The following is an 18698-nucleotide window of genomic DNA, read 5'->3' as shown; positions in this document are numbered from 1 at the left end:
GAGAGAGAGAGAGAGAGAGAGAGAGAGAGAGAGAGAGAGAGAGAGAGGGAGGCAGGGGGCTGAGCTCCAGTCCAAGTCTAGGAGATGGATGGGATCTCCTATTGCAGAGGCTGCCATTCCAGGAACATGCCCAGAAGATTGCCTGGAGCCCAGTGGGTGTCCTGGAGAACAAAGAGCCACCTTGGGTAAGCAAGGACTGGAATGTGTCTGCAGTAGGAATGCAGAGGTGGTTCCAGTCAAACCTGGCTTAACCCAGAAGCAGCTCAAAGCCCACCCACCCCCAGGGCTCAGGAGCAGCCAGCAGAGAAAAGATGGCAGTGAGGGGTGGGACTGCAGTCAGAGCCTGGCCCTTGTGACATGGTCCTCCTAACAACCTCCAGCAGCTTGTGTCCTGATCTGGTAAGAACCAGCAGGGCTGAGTCCAGCAAGGCTTATAGGCTCCCTGATGTCCCTACCTGTCATTTCTCATTGGTACCCAGCAACTCCAGGCTTGGTAAAATGAAATGCTGTCCTGTGTCTTTAACCGAAAGAGCCAGGGACGTGCCTGGGCAGGCCTGGACACCATGTTTACCCAGCAGAAGGTGGCCCTCCCTCTACCCTCCCAGAGCTGGCAAGCCAGGGCCATTTGCCATAGACTTGCCTGGTGTGTAGGCTGCCTATGTGGCCCAGGCCCCAGATCTGCCCAGGGTCTTGCCCAAGAGTCCCTTCAGCCTTGCCAGGCTACTAAAACTGAGATAGTTCTCCAAGCCGGCAAAACCAGGGCAGTCAGCAAGACAGAACTAACTGAAGTACAGGTGTCTCCAGACCTGGCCATTTTACACATGACAGCCTTGTCCTGAAGGTGCCCTGAGAGCCAGGCCTGGCCCTCCACTCCAACTGGGAAGGTGAAGAAGGTCAAGAGAGCACAGCGGGGCTGGGCCAGGCTTATGGGCCCAGCTGCAATCCTGACTCTGAGGTGGTTCATCCCTCCTGAATGTGAGGATGTGTATTCCAAACCACAAACCCACCAGCACTGTGTCAAAGGTGGCGTCACTTATTATTCACTGTGTAGAGAGCGTCCTGGAATGCTTGCTAGCTGCCAGCCATGGTGCAGGGTGTTGGCGAGTCGGGGCTGAGAGTGGCAGCTATCCTGATGACAAAGGCTGCCACAGAAATCAGCAAGCAGTGTATGAGGAATCAGGGGAAGGGCAGCCTATACTCTTGACCCTGATGGTGGACTAGGACAGGCTGAGGCTTGTAGCAGGCTTTGCAGGATGCCTAGGAGTTCCCCAGGCATACGGAGCAGAGGGAACATAATGCACACAGTATGTACAAGTGAAATCATGGCGGGGGCCTGATAACACGTGACCTTGAAGGCCAGGCCTTGCTGTGGTAAGGCCAAGAGGATTAAAGAGCAAGGGGAGCTGGTGCTGAGGGCTCAGACCCATCCTGGTGACCAAGGGGAGAGAGGGCAGGAAAGGAATATACAGAGGGTCCTATAGAGGGCTATGGACAGCAGAAGGTCGAGTCCAGGTGTTATCCCACAAGACAAGCGCTTAGGACAGAATCCCAGTCTCATGGTCGCAGTCATAGGGTAGCATCAAGGCGACTTCCAAGTTGCAGGCAGCTCAGTGATCGATAACAACCCTAGTCTGGGTCTTACAGTGACCATATGCAAATTAGGATAAAGACTTCCCTCCCCACAAACACTTTACCATCGTTCTCCAGGATGTTATTTAATCAATATATAATCTGCAGGGAGGTACAACGTAAGCAGCGTTTGTTCCGGGAGAAGCCTGCACTGGCAGAGCGTCCGTCCCTGGCAGACACACTGCCAGTCACCAGTACAGAGCCCTCAGCAGACAATAAAAAGGGTTGGAAGACTGGGCCTCCAGAAGTAAAAAACAAAAACAAACAAAGAACACCACCACCAAGCCACGTACAGAGGGAAAAACAACCAAGGCAGAGTTTACTAACCCTCCCTGCTGTTTTGTATGAGAAATCCAAATAAAACGAGACGTGTATTTATCACTAGAAGGGATCTAAAGGAGAAAAATAAAGAAGCTGCTCAAATGAGGCAAATAAAGGAACTACTCAAGCAGGAAACAGAAAGCACCGGTCTGACAGCTAGATGCCAGCTGAAGGTACAGCTGAAGGTAAAGAAATCAGCGATGGTCTCGGGACTTGCAAAAAAAAAAAAAAAAAAAAAAAAGACATTTTTTTCCCATAGATCCTGAAAAGGTGGGGAACATGTTGGGGACCCCACACCCTGAGAATCTGGGTTTTCTGTGCAGCAGAGTCATCTGGATGATGGTGGAGGTTTCCTTCCAAGCATTCATGCTTTACTCAGGGTTTCCCTGTTCCAGGCGTTGTCTGGGGACATATCTCAAAGCAGGAAGAAGGCAGAAAGCAGGGGGCCCCCCCAAGGGGACCTCAGTGAACAGAGAAGTAAGATCTCTCACTGCCAAACTGTAAAGAACTGATTCCTGTGGCTGTGCACAAACTCCAGGGCTGGAAAGATAGCTCAATGGGTTAAGAGCTTAGGGCCTGATTCTGATTCCCCAGAACTCATGCAAAAAAGGCCGCTTCACTTGCCATTCCAGTGCTGGGCGGGGGCAGAGACAAGTCAGTGAGAGACCCTGACTCAAAAACAAAACAACCCCAATGGGTGGGACTAGATGGCTCAGCAGGTAAAGGGAACTGCTGTACAAGCCTTGTGACCTGAGTTCAGTCCCAGGACTTCACAACCCTGATGTCATCAAGTTGTCCTTGGACCCTCTGACTGCCATACAGGCCGTAGCACAAGCATCCACATATGCACACAACAGGTACGAAAATGCCTACTCACTGATACCAGATCATTTAACAGAAAAAGATGAGCTGCTCCCAACGAGTGATCTGAGGCGGGCTCCTGGCCTCAACAGGGAACACAGACCCACTCTCACGCACACAGTGAGAATCTTCTAGAAGCGAGAACTGACATGAAACCTGTGTGGGGTTTGGGGATGTCGTCTAGTATGAGGACTCTGCCTACTTGGTAACAAAGAGGCTCAAACCGGCTTCCAAAAGCATCCCAGACGCAGGCGTGAACTCAGGGTCCCACGGTGCAGGGAGAGCATAGGGCTTGTCCAGATCACAAGGCTGCAAGGTAGTAGGAGCAAGTGACTAACTCAGTAACCCTGGCCAGAGCTGCTTCCAGGGATAGGAAACACAGCTGGGAACTGAAGGGAAGAAGACCTATCTGGATGACTGCTTGTCCCCTAAGTCAGAAAAGAACAGGATTACTCTTTCTCTTTCTTTCTTTCTTTCTTTCTTTCTTTCCTTCTTTCTTTCTTTCTTTCTTTCTCTTTCTCTCTCTCTGTCTTTCTTTCTTTCTTTTTCTTTCTCTCTTTCTCTCTTTCTCTCTCTTTCTTTCTTTCTTTCTTTCTTTCAGAACAATTACTCTTTCTCTTTCTTTCTTTCTTTCTCTCTCTCTCTCTCTTTCTCTCCCTTCTTTCCTCCCTCTTTCTTTCTTTCTTTCTTTCTTTCTTTCTTTCTTTCTTTCTTTCTTTCTTTCTTTCTTTCTTCTTTCTCTCCTTCCTTCCTTCCTTCCTTCCTTCCTTCCTTCCTTCCTTCTTTCCTATCTCCTTCTCTCCCTCCCTTTCCTGCTTCATTCACTCTGAACCTAGAACTCTGAACCTAGGGTTTGCTAGGTAAGCATTCTACTACTGAGCTACATATACTACAGCACTTGGATTTGCATTCCCCCATCCTCCCCCTCCCCCCAAATTCCTGGATATCTCCAGGCTCCAGCCTGCTCACTGAGTGTGACTGGGCTCCAGAGAACTCAGGCAGCCTACCCCAGCCCACTCAGCCTCACTCCCTTCCTATTTTATAGATCAGAAAGCTAAGCTGGAGAGGATGCGAAACCTTTTCCTCCAGGTCCTACTAGGCCCAGACCTAGAGGAGACTTGGTCTACCTCTAAAAGCATAAAGGAGTCTGATGCCTACTTGGCCTGGTGTCAGGTATGCACAGCAGTGGGGGCCTGAGCTAGGCTGCTTGACTCTTCACCTGGCTTCTCTGTCATGTGTGAACATGGCTGAGCTCAGATGCACCTGCTTGTGCTGCAGGGCTGCGGGGGAGGCTGCAGCTTGAGCTTGGCTGACTTGAGACTCCGAGCAATCAGACAGAGAGAGGAAACAGAGAGAACATGCTGCTCACCTACTGCGGTGGGCAGGGGACATCCTCTGAGGCTACTTGGGACATATCAGACCTCAGAGGACAGGAAAGGGCAGGGTCCCCCCATAGCATGACACCAGAAGGCAAAGCTGGCAGTGTCTAGCAAAGTCAAGGGCCACTCTGACCCACACTGGCTCAGGCCACTTTCAGGGTGAGGGACAGTGACCCAGGGCATGTGCTGGCTCAGACTAGAGTCAGCTGGCCTGGTTTGCTGACAACCCCTCCACCCACCTCGTGCTCTACGCTGCAGCCCTGGCTGTAGGGACTTCCCTGTTTGTGTCCCTGCAGTCTCAGGGTGCAGGCAAGGGCAATCAGGCTACAGACACTTGGGTCTAGACACTGGATGGAGTATCTTTTTTAAGGAAAGAGATGAGTAAAGTGGGGAAACTGAGCCCTGAAGAGGGACCGTCTGTCACAGGAGAAGACAGATTAAGTTAAGACTGCTAGCTAAGCACCTTCATGTCTACATTTTCCTGAAAGGTAAACTGAGGCTCAGAAACTGGAAAGTGCCTGCCACAGGCAACTTGGAGTTACGAAGAACCCCAGGACAATCATCCTGGGTCCATCTCATAGAACCAAGACAGAGCTGCCTTCTCTGACCCCAACCTCAAGTTCAGGAAGTTGCAACACTTCCTTGTTTCCATAGTAACCAGCTACTGCTCCAGGAATACACTGAAATGTTTTCGTTACCTCCTCTGTGCCGGCCCTGGGCCAACCTGTGAGGACACCGGGCGGAAAGAGGGGGTGTGAAGGGAGGCCCAGTCCCAGCCCCAGCCTAGGATGATAGCAGGCAACTAAGAAAGAGAGCAGAGGGAAGGGAAGAGGGAGAGACTTCAGTGGAGAACCTTACCAGCATCTGATACTATCGGGGGACAAGCTCAGGGGTACAGCTTTTGACCTGGCTTCTTAGAGATGAATATGAGTTCACTGGACTGAATGAAGAGGCTAGAGAAAATGTCAAGACTCTGGGCTTGAGGTGCCTGGCACATTAGACAGCTGCGGTGTGCTGTGTGAGCCTGGTGGCTCAGCTGCTTGGGAGGCTGAGACAGGTGAAAGGGAAGTAAAAGGTCCCACGTGTACTGTAGAGAGTGAGTTCAAGGTCAGCTTGGGCAACTAAGCGAGATCTAGTCGCCAATAAGAAATTAGTAGGGATTGGGATATAGCTCAATACTCCGGGCTTGACTCCCAACCTTGAATAATCCGTATGTGATGGTACCTACCTATAGTCCCAGCACTTGGAAGACAGCAGCTGGAGGATCAGGAATTCAAAGCATCCTCAGCTACATAGAGAATTTCAGGCCTGAAACCTCAAAAAGTCTCATAAAGTCAGGGAGGGGAGTTCAGTGGTGGAGTGCTCACCTAGCATGGGTAAAGCTCCGGGTTTGATGCTTAGTACAGTGAAGGAAAGAGGGAAGGGACGGAGAGAGAATGGCGGAGGGGGAACAGGGTTGATCACTGGCTGAAAAGGAAGACAGAGACCAAATGCAAAGTGTGGACCAGATGCCCATGACACTTCGCAATTCCAAGCGTCCAATGGGCGTGGTGACAGGGTAGGTACTGTAGCAGTGACAATAGAGGTGACGGCCCTAAAGGATTCTAGATAACTACTCTCTCCTGGGTGAACAGGACTGGGGACTGGATAAAATCCATAGCCTAGTTCTTAGGCTAGTGAGAGTCACTCCCTAACTGTCACAGGGAGGCAGGCCTAAGTGATGAAGACCTTAAGAACCTTAAAAACTATGCAGAGGCTGTTGCTCTGCTTGTGGTCCCCCATCCTGTGTGCACTTGGTCCAGTAGGGATAAGGCCAGCCTCAGAGAGTGGAGGATGGAGGCCGAGGGAGGCCAGAGTGCTGTGGTAGGTGCACTCAGCATCTTGCTAGTTTTGTTCCCCTCTCTGGGCCTCGGTCTCCTACCTGGAAAGTGGGGAGAAGGAGGGTGAGATGGACAGGTTCCTCTATTATCATCTCTGGATCTGTGGGTTCTGGGAGGAGTCATGTCACCTGATGCTACAGCAACAAACCCAAACTGTGGTCTAGGACAAAGAAACATTTGGTGGCCAATAGGCCGGTCAGGTGGGCAAGGAGTCTCTGGGGGTAGACAATGGTTTCTGGGGAGCCCTGGCTCTACTCCAAGTAACAACTGGCAAAATACAGGACAGCCCCATATGTACTGAAAAGTATCTTGCTAGAGGATGACAGCCGTGGGCAGGCCATGATGAAGGGACCAGCAATGCCCCAGACACCACAGTGAATAAATAACCTCCGTGCTTGCCCCAGGCTCAACAGCCCTGGAGAGCAGGGTCAGAGGCTTAGGACCCAGACCTCCGTGAGACAAAGCAGAAATTCTAAGCAGGATAGCAACCCTGTTGCCAGCCATTGAGGGCCCTGAACCTGAGTCTTACTCACTCCAGTGGAGGGCTTAGTAGGGACAGCCACATGCTACACAGTTGGGATACTTAGGTTCCAGTTCCAGCTCAGCTAGTGACCTGTCCCTCTGGTTTAGACTCAGTGGGAAAATGAAGGGTTGGCCTGCTCTAGGCTGATGTCATTACTGATGCACATGGTAATAATACTCTATGCTGTTTGACACAGTGACATTGCATAGCACCTGACAAGGGTAGGGCCTCCTGTCTGATGTTCCTAACAGCCACAAGGGATGCCGCAGCAGGAAGCAACGCCAAAAGTTCTGATTCCAAACCCAGAGCTTCTTACAGAGAGCCCTGAGCTTTGGCTCCTGAGAGTGTTTGGGTGGGATGGGCTTGGACAGATGGCTGTGGGGAGTGAGGAACAAGCTGGACTCAAGCAAGTGCCAGTGGGAGGCAGGCTAGAGAGGACGCACTTCACGTTCAAACTGCCCCCTCCCTGGACAGGGCTCCACCTCTAGTGGAGAATGAACGTGATAGGAAGAGCCTGAAAGACAAAACCACCCTTCAAAAGCACCCAGTACAGGATCCTGCTGGCTCACCAAATGCCAGCCGCTTTCTTCCCCCTGGGTCCCAACAATCTGCCTCCCTAGCCACTTCCACATCCCACGACCTGAGGGTTCCACTTCCCCATCCAGCCTGATGTCTTCAAGCTGCCCAGATGCAAAAAAAATAGGAAGTCTCAGTGCACAGTCTAGTTTTATTTCAACTTGACCCAAGCTAGGGTTATTTGGGAAGAGGGGCTCTCCATTGAGAAAATACCTCCAGAAGATCACCTTGTAAATAAGTCTGTAGTGCGTTTTCCCAATTGGTGACTGATGTGGGAGGGACCCAGCCGGTTGTGGGTGGGGCCATCATTGGGCTAGTGGTCCTGGGTGTGCTAAGAGAGCAAGCTGGGCAAGCCCTGAAGAGCAAGGCAGTACACAGCAGTCCTCCATGGACTCTGCACCAGTTTTAGCCTCCAGGGTGCTGCACTGAGTTCTTGCCCTGAATTTCCTGGAGGGTGGACTACTAGCTGTAAGAGGAAATAAACCCTTTCTTCCTCAAGTTGCTTTGGTCCTAGTGTTTTATCACAGCGATAGAAACTCTTAGAAATTTGGGGTCAAAAGGAAGCCATCTCCTCCAAGGGAGTGCATTCCGCTTCCTCCTCCCTGCCTTAGATTCAGCTGAGGAGGACCCAGGCAATACAATTCTGCAGTGTAAAAAAGAGGGGTGAGTCCTGGATTTTTCATGGTTCTGGGATGAGAACTGGGCCCCAGGAGCCATTTTAAGCTCCACGGAACACGGGACTTGTCAGCTGTAAGCAACAGCCCACTCCTGGAGGTGTACAAGGCCACACATGACACTCTGGGGATGTCATACACAGGACATATATCTGTATGGCAGGCATCAGAGGATGTGGCTGCCAAGATACCTCAAAGACTTGGGAACCAAAGGTCCAGGAATACTGGAAAAAGGTATGTGGAGTCTGTGAGTGGTACAGAACCCGCCACGCAGCCTAGGCACTGCTAGGGAGCGGGCAAGAGGGAAGCTATCCAAGGCAGAAAATCCAAGAATTCTAAGGCCTGAAAAGATTCAAACCCCCCAAGCAGGCCCACCCCTGCATAAAGGGACCAACTGGGCTGACCAAAAACAGCAGAAATTCAAAGTTAGCTCAGGCTGGGTGGGGGCACTGAAGGCTCGCCCTACAGTAAGGGGGTCTAGAAGAGGCGGAGCTCCACAGCCCATCATCAAAACAAAACTAGAATTTCCCCATGAATTTTCGGTTCTTCTCCCAGGATCTATAACACAATAAGGTGCTGGGGCCCCAGTGGCCTGTGCACAGACGCATCGAGAGGCTAAAGGCTAATGGGCAGCCTCCTCTCCCTGCCAGTCATCCAGACTACTTCCCAAAATCCAGAAAGTCAGAATCATAAAGACTGTGAGCCAGGGAAATGATGTGTTAACCACAGTGGCAGATGGGGGTCACAGCCCTCCTCAAGGCCCTACCCAAACTGCCTCTCTGCATGCAAAGCATGCCCCCCAGAGAAGGCCACTTCACTGTATAATGGCAGGCAGCTTTTCTGCAGGCCGAGTGTCCTTCTCATCCATGTTAGGGCTCCTGATACCAGGAAAAGAAGACCCACATAAGCTCTGACCTGGCCTGCTGCCTTCCTTGGTGTAAGAGCTGGGGGAACTTCTCCCCACCTAGTCCTCCCCAAACAGCTACAAACTGAATCCAGACACAGTACATCCCATGCAGCAGGAGATAGGACTGTCTCCCAGGGACACCAGCCTATCCCAGAAGGCCATATCTATAACTATTCATCCTACATTCCAAGGACCACTTGACACTGGGCCAGGTAATATGTCTCAGGAGGCCTCTTTCATTAGGGACTTTAGTCAAGTCCCTTTTCTTTCTTCAGCCTTGGTTTTCCCGCCAGTAAAATGTCGAGCTGGATGAGAAGCAGGCTTCAAAAGACAATGTCCTCTGAAGGCAGAGGTCACACACAGAGCTAGAATGTGGCCAAAAGAAGCTTCAAGACACATCCAGCTATTCCTCTCATGGCCAGGGACTCCAGCCTTGTGGGCAAGGGCATCCTTCTGATACTGTTCCAAGATGTCCACACAGAAGCAAGCTGTGGGCCATCTCTCCAGAAGATGGGGGATACAGGAATGAGGCTGAGTGCTCTTTACTATAAGAATTCCTCTCCAGCAAACTAGGTTGACAATTTTTTTTTGGGGGGGGGCATTGTGCTACCTCGTCAACCCTAACGAGGATGCTGTGATCTCATCGTAGTTGTAATTGGTGGGTAAGGAAACAAGCTCAGAGGGCTCTATGAGTAGCCAAAGGTGCCATTCTCTGTCCTCCTTCACAGCTGCTCTGCACAGAGCTGAGCAGGTGTGGAGGCCTGGTCTTACTTGCGTCTTATCAAAAGAACAGAAGCCAAAAGGGAAGTTTTTGTCATCCCCTGCCTCAGTTTGCAGGAGGGAAAACAAGACTCTCAGACGGAAAGGCAGATGGATGACTTAGAACATTCTCCAGGGGCGCCCGGCCTCTTGGTAGGTTGAGTTAAAAGTCTTTGGATCATTATCATCTCTATGAGAGGATAGGAACCCATCTCCTGCTTCAGAAGGCCCTACAGACAAGGAATCAGAAAGTGTTGGTTGGTTCTGAGTCAGTTTGACCTTGAGCAATTGGTACATTGGAGGTAAGATTTTGGGAGGGCACTCATGACAGTGACCAAGGCTACCATTCCTTAAACACTTGCCACAAGCCAGGCATTGAACACTCTCTAGCTTCTTAGCCTATTGGGAGGGCTGTGTGTTAGCGATTGTTAAAGCATGAAGAACTCTTATACAGACTCGGAGGCCAAGGTCAGAGATGTCAAATATAAAAGGTGGCTTTGAGAACAGACTCCAGGCAGCCAGGGAGAAAAAAACCCCTGAAACAGGCTGGGGAGATGGGTGTCTCAGTCCCTGAAGTGTTTGCCATGCGAGTAGGAAGACCCAGTTCAATCTCCATGACCCATGTAAAAAGCCAAGTGTAGTGGTGCACTTTTATAATCCCAGAGCTGGAAGGCAGAGACAGGAAGATTCCTGAGGCTCACTGGTCAGCCAGTGTAGCTTAATCAGCTAAGGTCCTGGTGAGAAACACACACACACACACACACACACACACACACACACACACACACACACTCAGACCATTCAGACATACAGACTCACATACATACATACACACACACACACACACACACACACACACATTTACACTCATACATACACACAGAGTAGGGTAAGAGCAGGGACGGAGGGATTCAGTAACTGATTTTAAGTGTGTAAACAATAGCAACTTCAGTGATACACAATCCTTTCCACCTGAACCAGCCTCTTCCCAGCTTCCTTGCTATGACACTCTGCTGTAGGAAAGCCATCTTGGTGGACCTAGGGCCTGTCCCTCAATCCCTCTGGGTTTGGACTCTCCCTATCTGCCAACCAAAAAAGGCAAATAGAGACTCTGGAAGGACTCCTTGCACTTCTAAAGACCAGGAGAAAAAGTCAAGACTCTTTCCAGATTGCTCCTCATTCTGTCTGCTCCTGGGCTAGGCTGCATGCTGGCTGTTGGAATGGTGTTCTGAGCTTCTCAACTGACCCAGCTGAGGTCAAGGTCCACCTAGAGTGCAGGGTGAGGGATTGGGCAGGAGCCTTGAGGACAGAGCAAAGTCCAGACAATTACATCCTGAGCCAGCTCCCTTTTTCCTCCAGCAGCTGTCACCTGGACCTGACACAGGTGACTCTTAGGGTGGAGCCAGCAAGTTCCAACCTTGCTTCCTTGTCCAGAGAGGAATCAACAGCAGGCAGAGAATCCATCAGCCATACAAGCTCAAAGTCAGCATGGAAACGAGTTGAGGGACCAGAGGGGAGGAAGCCTTGGCATGTGAGAGCTTGGGCTCTCTCAAGGGGAACTTGGTTTGATTTCTCTCACATTAGCATTGCACTCTCAACCTATAGACATATACACACATGCACACACTCAAGCTTGTGTTCTACAAGATGTTTAGAGACTGTCCTTAAAGTGAACTCAAGGGTCACCCCTATCCTCCTTCAATCTAGCTGGGCTCCTGAGCTACGTTACAAATAGCCTTTCTTGAGGTACACTAAAGACTGGCAAATAGTAGATATTCAATAAATGTCTAATGAGCTCATGAACTACCAAAGCCCAGATGCTGGGTTTAGCTCAGCTCTGTGTATTGCTAACCTTGTGTGAAGTTAATCATTTCTTTCTAAGGCTCCATTTTCCTGGGCTAGAAAAAGACAGACAGTCCCCCAACTCCATAGGCTTAGGAGTTCAAAGCCCAGAGAAGGGAGTTCTAAGGTAGAAGGGGTATTTCTTCCTATGGCCCACAGATAAGAATACAGGGTGAGCCTTTTTGGGTTTAAGGGGAGCCTCCAGGCAGGGAAGGGTTCTGTAGACCACAGAGGAACCCCTTATTGTGAATAGTTTACATTCAAGCCAGATACTCCAAAGGAATTTTGGACAAGGAACCATTGAAAGCACAAAAGAGTTCTATTCTGGCAGTCTTGCCATCAGTGGCCTGGCCATGTCCTGGTCTGCATAGAGTTTCACAAGCATGTGGGAAAAACTGACAGACAAAAAAATCGAACTCCCCTATATTTGAGGGCAAGGGACAGACAGGCAGAGATGAGCATGTGTGCTCATCTGCATGTGTTCTGGAGGGGAAGGGAGAGAGGCATGTAAACTGACCAATAGGGGAACAGGCCCGTCCCTCGAATCCTGTTTCTGGGGACAGGTGTCTCAGGAGGGTTCATAGCTCCCGGAGATTCAAAGCCTGCTCTAATGGTCCCAAGAATAAGCCATTCTAGTTATTGAAGGCCCTGTCATTCCATGTCACTCTTCAGCCTCAGCTTCCTCAGCTTCCCCACTGGTTCTGACAAGGATGTGGCATAGGAGATCTTTGGAAGGACATATCTGTTCTGACAGCTTGAAATACAAACATGCTATAGAAAAACACCCCCCCCCAACACACACACCACTACCACCCAAGAGACCTGGAAAGGCAGTCCCTATCCCCAACCTGCTGTCTAGGGCTAGGGCTGGGCAAAGCAGAGTCTTCACACACCGTCTGTCTTCAACAGCCTGCCATGGCCAAAACCTTGAAGTGGTTACAATTACAGCCAGGCTAACAGGATTAGGGGAGCGTTGAAATCTAAGAAATCTAATTAGCTCAGACACCCCGGCCTCCCCCAGCACAATCCTGTAGTAACCCTGGCAGCTGGGCCTGATGGGAGGGGCAGGCTCCGGGCCCTTGGGGCTACAGTCATTACCTGCACAGGTGTGCCAGGACAGGACAGGTCAGACTTCCTGGGGAGGTACCATCTCAGCCTGCCCAGTTACCCATTGCCCATAACCCCACCAGCCAGAGTGGGTATCAAAAAGTGGTAGTCAATTAGGCTCCAAATGACCAGATGCAAGGGTGGTGGCAATAGGGGAGGGAAGGGAAGGGGACGGGAGGGAGGGGGGGGGGAGGGGAAGGGAGGGGAGGGGAGGGAAAATCCAGGGGCCCTAAAGGGCGGCCACCCTACATAGTGTAGGAGACTGACTCAGCCAGAGGAGGGGCAGTTTGAGTCACACTCTGTATCTATAGAAACCATAGCAGCCCAGGGACAATCTTGCTTCCTCCTCCAGAAGCCAGGCAGAGCTGAAGCTGGTGCATTTGTACACCTAGGCAGGCAGCTGAGGTTCAGTGTAAGCTCTAGATTGGGGGGGGGGGGGGGGGAGAGAGAGAGAGAGAGAGAGAGAGAGAGAGAGAGAGAGAGAGAGAGAGAGCGCCAGCCAGCTGCTAGGAGTGTAGACCGTGTATAGCCAGATGCAGGGAAGCCCACCTGCGACCCTTCCTGGAAACAACTGCTGTTTCTGCTCTCACTCCCACCCCTGGGGCACACACAGGTTTCTGTGGCACTTCCCAGCATAGCTGGGGCTATGGCTCAGTGCACTGTGAGGTAGGGATCTGTAAGGCCTGGAGGTGAGTCCTGTCTTAGGCACAACCTCCTGGCCTCTCTCTGAGCTTCAGTTTCGTTCTCTGTTAAATGAAAGTAATTCCATACAGTAGCTGACACTGTTGTTAACAGGATCAAACAAGTTTGAAAAACGATTCTAGATGGACCATACCAGGCAAAGGAAGGGGCTGTGGCCACTCCCTTTCTCATGTGCACATGGCAGGCAGCCAGAGGCTGGTGGGTAATTATTTATTTGGACTGGTCTTACTGCCCTTGCTGGACAAAAGCTCCTAAGAGTGTCTTGCATAGTTCTGGGTCTCATGGGCCACTGTCTTCACTCTGAAGATTCTCATTAAACACATGAATAGTCAATCCTGGGTCCCTGACCTGACCCTACCCTCATTATGCAGCCCCTCCCAGGCCAAATGCAATTCAAGGAAAGAAAGTGGCAAGAGGCAAACCCTACAGCCAATGGAAGAGAACCCCTTGGACAGACCTTTCCTTGCACTTCTCTCATCTCAATAAGGCTGAAAACAGCCACTGGAAGGGTGCTCCCCACCCCCATGTACACATATAACATTATGATATGATACACATATCCTACAGGACTCGGACCTCATGGTCATTAAGGGAAAATGAATCTGTGGTTGGGAGAGGCCAAAGCATCTTAAGCCCAAAGTCAGGATTCATCAGGGGGTGTGGCTTTCCAGAAGGCATGTAACTAACTCACAGCCATCCAATGAGTACAGATGCTGTCCAAAGGCGGTGAGCACCCTATCACAGGAACCATGCAAGCTGAGGCTATCAGGGAGATAAGGACAATGGCACAACCTCTGGAAAAGGTTTCCAGCATCCCTTACTCCAATCTGGCCCTTCTGTCATAATTCTATTCTGCACCAGAGTCTGCCTAACTTTCAGGATGGAGGCTCAAATGTTTGTATCTGCCTCATCCTCCCAGAAACCATGTGGGATGATAGGAGTTCTGGACTTGAACCCATTTTACAAATCAGGAGACTGAGTCCCAGCAGAGTGACTTCCTGTCACACATAGCTAGTAAGCCACAGCCATCTGATACGGTTTTCTCTCCCCCTGTCCAGTGTCTATGGTAGGATTGCTGTGTGTTGCCTCCCTGAGAGAGGGCCTAACCTCAGACTCATGGCTGGAGCTTCCAGGCCAGGCTTCATGCACCCAGGCAGGCTGGCACAAACCTAGTCTCAAGGTATCTTCAGAACAAAGATTTTCCCCACAGAGAGGACCTAGGTAGAGGCCACTGTGTCCTGCTGAGAGGATCCAGCAGTCACCAGAAGAAACTGCAGCCACAGGGTCAGGGTCAGGGGTAATTAGGGCAGCAGCCTTTGTTATCTACACAAAACCCTAGGAATCTCATAAAGATGCAAGAGAGGCAGGGGGCTGGCAAGGACCCATGGGAGCCGTTATGAATGAAAATTTATGGGACCCAGGCACTATCCAGCAGGCCCTACTTGCTGGTATCATACCACCATACCCACAGAATTAACTTGCTGCTGCACTGATTTTTTTATAACATTTTACCCTAAGACTTGGGTCAAAACTACCCAATGAACCTGGGGCTGGAGCTAGGTATCCAACCTTCCTACATAGGGCCCTCTTTCTCACAGACTCTGAGGACATACACAAACTTCAGGTTTGTGGATCTTCTCAGCTGGGTCCTTCCAGCTTCTGGTAGGAGTGGACCTGTGGACAACTGTGCCATGTTGGGTCATTTAAACAGTAGCCAGGGATGAAAAATGTGGGATTGTTGGGGCTAGGGATCTGTTGTATGTGTATGTGTGTGTGTGTGCTCACACACACACACACACACAGAGGGGTGTTGGGGCCAAATCCCAGCTTCTAGGTCTTTCTTCATTTGGCCTTGATCCCCCCCTCACTTTTTCTTAGACCCAAAAAAGAACATTTTGTCCCCACAAAGAAGTCAACAGCCGGTTTCTGCACAGACAAGGCTATTTATTCAAACTTTTTTCATAAGTCCAGTCCCCTCTGTGAGCCTGTGAGCAGTACTCAGAAAGTCTTACAACCGCAGCTCAAGTCTTGGAAACTCTATAGCTCCTCCCCCAGCCCCAGTCACCAAGTTCCCAAGTCTAAACTTCTGATTCATATGAGAAAACTAGGTCCCCTAAACGTGTGACTCGGGGCCAGTGATGCTTCTGTTCTTTGGAGAAAAACAAAACGACCAAAACCATAAAACTCAGAGGACAACACCAACTCCTTCCAAAAGCACTCCTAGTCGCACACGCTCCTAGGCAGATAGATAGGGCTTTCAATGTGCCTTTTGTTTGATGCTGGTGTTTCCACATCCTCTTCTTGAAGAGGGAAAGGTCAGCTCAAGGCTCCTGGGTGTTCACAAGCCCTCTGCCTCCGTTCAGGGGCCAGGAATTCCCCCTTCTTTGGACCTCTTTTAAAAAAAAAAAGCCGGCGGATAAGAAAAGCCATGAGCTTGTTCCTCCGTCTAAACTTCCCAAACAGCTCACAGGCTGCTCTTCCATACTTCAGTCACTGTGCAAGCACAGGGAGGCAGGCCGGAATTCACCAGCAGCCAAGTCGCTTGTTTCTCCGGCCTCAACCACCATCCCTTTATCTGTACCTTCAAAAAAACAATAATAAGCAAAACCAGGCACCTCTGGGAACAGCCTCTGGCCTCCTGCCCTGCCCTGTGTAACCAGCCTGTCCTCACACCCACGAGGGAGGGAGGAGACTGCACTACTTAACCCTCTGGTCTACCAGGCCCAGTTCCCAGGTTGCAGCAGAGGCAAACTGTTGCTCAAGAAAACCATTGGCACCAGGAGGCAGCTGGAGCCAATGGCTCACTATGTAGCGCCAAGGCAGGGGCTTCCACAGGCGCAGCCCACAGACCGCCCTTCCAAATCCCGGGGGTTGGTCCCCACTGTCCATGCCCCGGGCTGTCCACCCACGGGGCTCCAAATGTCCCTGGCAGTGCAGAGAGAAGGGAAAGGCTGGCCGAGCGGTGCACTCACCCCGCCAGTCCAGCCGCCAGCCAGCTTCTTGGAGATCTCAGAGAGAACATTTGTTTGGGCTGCCAAGTTAAATCTTCCTCCCTCATGTCAGGGCATTGGAAAAGCAGTCAGGGGAAAGGGGAAGGGGGAGAGCGGGGGGAAGGAGCCGCGGGAAGGAGGGCGGGAGAAAGCGAGCAAGCAATCCAGGCGGGCAGGCTCCGAGCCCCAGTTACTCTTAGCACTGCCAGCCCAAGAAGCTGCAGCTCCCGGAGCAGACGTTGACCGAGCTCTCGGCGTCGAAGCAGAGATCTGGCCGCCGGGGCTTCCAGGGCTCCCGGGTCGGGTGCGGGATGCCAGGCTCCTTGAGCCTGGGCTATGGGAGAAGCCCTTCGCCCTGCTCCGGGCTGGAGCACACGGTGGAACTGTAAACCAGAGAAAGGAAAAGTTTTCGGCAGGTAGAGGGAAGGGCAGAGTAGCCGCGCTGATCTGCTGTCCCCGGGGGAGGGTAGGGGGTCCAGACCCGCAGTCCTGGCGCGCTCCCGTCCGCTAGCCCTCCCGCCCGGGTTGTTTACATTCCTGGAGTGTCTTTTAAACCCGAGGCTGTGGCCGGCTCCTGGCCTTCTCCCGCGGCTTCGGGGCAGTCTCCCGTGAAAATCTGCTGGCGCACAATGGCCGGGAGACGAGGCCGCCCCTCTCCCGCGCCCCCACCTCTCCAGGGCGGGGAGCCTGCCCTCTGCACCGCGCCCTCTCCCCGCCTGGCCAGCTTCCTGGACAGATGTCCCCGGCCAGGGGGCGACGCGCTCCCGCAGCCTGCACCGCGACACCGAGGCCGTGCTCCCCACTGTTTTCTCCCTGGCCCTGACGCCAGGAATGTGAAACAAGATTTCAGAGCTTCCCTCCCACAATCCGGACCGAGCTTCAGCTCCGGCCCGGCCCCTCAACCTCCTCTCGGGTCGGCCTCCCACTCCCCCGGGGCCACCGCCGCCGGAGACAGAGAGGAAGAAAGAACACGGGGAAATTACTTTCGTATTTGCAACGCGCGCGCGCACACACACACAGAAACATCTTCCCCTTGGGCTCGCCTCCCGACTCCCGGGGCAGCCCCGGCCAGGCGTTGGCCTGAAAGCCCCTTCGGCTTCCGAAGCCCGAACGAGAAGCGTCCGCACGTCTCCTCAACGTGTCCTACTCAGCCACGCGCCGCGTTTCCCTGGGCTATTCTCCCCCCAAAACAACTTAACCGCGCCCCCATCTCCCATGTACAAAAGTGTGTTCTCCATAGAAATTCGGAGGCACAACTTAACACCACCAACCCTGGCCACCCTAGAATCCAGCGCCTTCCCGGCGGTTCTCTTATGCACAAGGGCGCACAACTTCACATCTTTCCAAAAGAGGCAAGGAAGACCCAGCCAGTCTCCTGGGTCCTCCGAATCCGTATCCCGGCCGGCCCCCGACTGTTCGGAGCGACGGCTGGGAGGCGCGCCGGCAGGAGGCGGGCACCGAGTCCGCGCGCACAACCGCATCGGCTCCCCATACACCCGAAGACCCCCGGGTCCTCGCGCTCATCCGGAGCCTCTCTACACAAGCCGGGCGCTCGCTGGTGGTCAGGGCCTCCGCCCCCGGCGGCCAGACCAGCGCGCCTAGCCCGCACGGCTGGCTTCTTTCGCCTGCCCAGAGCTAAACCTTTAAGCGGAAAGCCATAGTACAGTACCCGGCGCTCGCAGCCCGATGATCCATCGGGAGCGGGTAGAAGCCTCGGTGCTAACGGGCGCTTGGCTCTGTCCCCAAACTTACCGGGCGCTGCGAGCACCACTGCCACCGCTGGAGGACGCGCCGCCGCCACCGCCACCGCCGTGTAGGGTAGGCTGGAGCCGGGAGGAGCGCAGCCAGAGCGCGGAGATCTACTCGGCTCCGACTCCGGCTCTGGCTCCTCACCGGCCGGGGCTAAGGTCAGCGCGCTGCGCGGGCGCTGCTCGCTTGCTCTGCGGCCGGATCGCTGCTCGCCCGGCCGGCCGCTTGCTCTCCCGGGCGCCCGCCGCCGCCGCTCGCTTTTTTAATGTCCACAGACAGTGAAAAGGAACTCGGCGTTAGGGGGTGAGTAAGTGAATCAACTCGCCCGGAGCCGAGCAAGTTGAAGTGTCAGATTACATTGGCTATTCTATTTCCAAAGGGCCCCGCGCCGCCGGCCTCCCGCAAAAGCCGGCACGGAGTAACGGCGGGAGCGGAGTGCCGCGCCTCCAGCGCGCAGCTCTGCTTGCCTTGGTTCGCTCTCCATATGCGCGCTCGCCGCGCTCTCTCTTTCCCTTTCCCTTTCCCTTTCCCTTTCCCTTTCCCTTTCCCTTTCCCTTTCCTTTCCTTTCCTTTCCTTTCCTTTCCTTTCCTCCTTTCTCCTTTCCCTTCTTTTCCTCCCTTTCTTCCCAACCCAGGTCTCAGCTTTCTTCCGGACCCTGTTAGGCTCCGCGCCACCCTCACCCTCTCATGCTGCTTGTTCACTCTCGTCCCTCCTCTCGCCTCCCTTCTCTGCTCTTTAACGCCCACCCCCCTCAGCATCCCATAAGTTTAGAGCGGGGAGACTGATGTGCCTAAGAAG

The 18698-nt window shown here is 52.6% G+C and overlaps 1 protein-coding gene across 3 annotated transcripts in view; it reads right to left on the bottom strand.

Annotated features, from left to right (window-relative positions):
- The window catches only part of Zmiz1 (zinc finger MIZ-type containing 1), a 202025-nt gene extending 183748 nt beyond the window's left edge, over positions 1 to 18277 (bottom strand). For 2 of the 3 annotated variants that reach the window (XM_028754124.1, XM_028754125.1), the window contains exon 1: positions 17903 to 18277. The gene's annotated coding sequence lies outside the window, so the exon portion shown is untranslated. The remainder of the gene's footprint in view (positions 1 to 17902) is intronic. The other variant, XM_028754126.1, reaches the window with a different exon arrangement.
- Between the last annotated feature and the right edge of the window lie 421 nt (positions 18278 to 18698).

The sequence above is a fragment of the Grammomys surdaster genome, unplaced genomic scaffold, assembly GCF_004785775.1.
Source record: "Grammomys surdaster isolate TR1022 unplaced genomic scaffold, NIH_TR_1.0 125979, whole genome shotgun sequence".
Lineage (NCBI taxonomy): Eukaryota > Metazoa > Chordata > Mammalia > Rodentia > Muridae > Grammomys > Grammomys surdaster.
Note: the sequence above shows the minus strand (reverse complement) of the source record. Positions and strands in the feature narration are given on the sequence as shown.